The sequence below is a fragment of the Eublepharis macularius genome, chromosome 1 (genome assembly GCF_028583425.1).
Source record: "Eublepharis macularius isolate TG4126 chromosome 1, MPM_Emac_v1.0, whole genome shotgun sequence".
In the NCBI taxonomy this organism is placed as follows: domain Eukaryota; kingdom Metazoa; phylum Chordata; class Lepidosauria; order Squamata; family Eublepharidae; genus Eublepharis; species Eublepharis macularius.
Window position 1 is genome coordinate 139303078 of NC_072790.1, and position 1750 is coordinate 139304827.

The 1750-nt window shown below is 60.9% G+C and overlaps 1 long non-coding RNA gene across 1 annotated transcript; it reads left to right on the top strand.

The window, feature by feature from the left end:
• Positions 1-346: 346 nt before the first annotated feature.
• Positions 347-1462, top strand: LOC129324526 (uncharacterized). Its single transcript, XR_008596542.1, has 3 exons — positions 347-607; positions 928-979; positions 1338-1462. It is a non-coding gene; the product is annotated as an uncharacterized LOC129324526 (long non-coding RNA).
• Positions 1463-1750: the final 288 nt, after the last annotated feature.

Here is a 1750-nt window from a genome sequence, read left to right on the forward strand (position 1 = left end):
GGGAGTAGGATGAGCTTACCCACATCAGAGAGTTCCCATTTAGTTTCACCACCAGGGAACTTATTGGGGCTTATACAATAACGGGCAGCCCAATCCTAAGAAGGGCACGGAAAGTGAACAGGAACCGAACTAAGGCTTGCGAGGGCGCATCTAGCCCGTACGCCCGCGTAAGTGGCCTTCCGCCCGCGCTGGGACGCGGCGCTGGCCCGCCGGCGGGCCAGCACCGGTGCAAGCCACAGGCGCCCGGGCGGCGGCGCAGAAGTGGCGTAGAGCCCTACGCCGACGCAGGGGGGGGCGGGGAGCAAGGCGGGGTCGGAGTTAGTCCGCTCCCTAAGCTCCTCCAGAAGCGGGAACGCCCACAGCGGCGCAAAAAAGCTACGCCACGGAAAAAGAAGGCGTAGCCCATAGGCGTCCATGGAACGGCGAAAAATCAGCCCCCTCTCTGAGCGCCTCGCCCCGCCCCTATGGCCCGAAGGAGCATAGGATGAGAACTATCCCGGGGACCAATCAGCGTGCGCGCCCGGCATGGACGAGCCCCCCTCTCTGCACCCAATCACCTGCGACCGCGTCCTACAAAACATCCGGCCAGCACCGCCCAAACCCCCAGGTAAGTGAGCACTCGGCCGGAGGCTCTGCCCGTCTGCTGAGTGGCATTGCCCCTTTGAAAACCGAAACGGGCTGAGGGCATTCACATTGGCAGGCGCAGAATGCACTCAGGGGACTTTGCGAAAAACTGGGGGAACTTCGCATAAAGGGGAAGAGGTGCCTAACTGCCTAACTCTCTTTCTACCGTGATAGAAAGAATGACTCCACAGCTAACTGATGCATGCTAGTTGCTTCTAACTAAGCACAAACAAACTAACCCTTCCGTGGCAGAAGGGAATGACACTTTGCAAATTAACCGCATGCTCTCCCGTTTCCTTGCAGGTGCCCTGACTCTTGCGCTCCCACCTGGTGATGACCGACAGAGCGCTGACAGGTAAGGAGGAGGTGGGGGGGCATTCCGCAGATTAGTGCAAACCGCCCATTCACCTGAACCCACCCGCTCACTTGCCGCTTTGGGTGAGGCCCAGCAGGGGTGGGGGGCAACCATGCCCGCCCCTGGCTGCCTCAGAGGCAGGCGCCTCGAAAACCACATGTGGCCAGGTGTTTGTTGTGACCAGCTCATTCTCTCCCTTAAAGGTAAAGGCTTGCCAAGGCCGAGTGCATCCTCACCAGACCGTCATGCATCAGCTGCTGCCCTCGACCATGTGCAACCCCCCCTCGGATGGCGGAGTGTGGGGCTTGCCTTGCCAGTGGAACGAGGCAAAGCCCACACGTGTCTTTTTCCCCCACAGGCACGTCCAGGGCATGGCTGCTCCCCCGCGCCCCGCCCTCCCCAAACATCTCTGACGGACGGTTGGCTGCAGCCCAGGAAGCACCGTCGCGCCGCGGCCTGCATCCCAGCCCCGCCCCTCCGAGCGGGAAGGAGGGCTGTGTGGAATGCTCCGGCTCCCTCGCCAGCCTAAACGCAAGCCCGCTCTTTCCAGTGCAATAAAACGAGATGTACAACAACTGTTTTCTGTGTCTGCGAGTCTGACTTCGTCCTCCGCCCCTCCCCCAACACTCCCGTCACATCTCCCCACCTGCACATTGCCACAAATGTATCCGACACACCCCGTCTTGCCTCCCCGCCCCCTCCCTCCTCCTCCCCCCCTCCTCCTCTGTATTTGACCAGTGTCTGTACCACCCATCTGCTGAAGAGAACTTG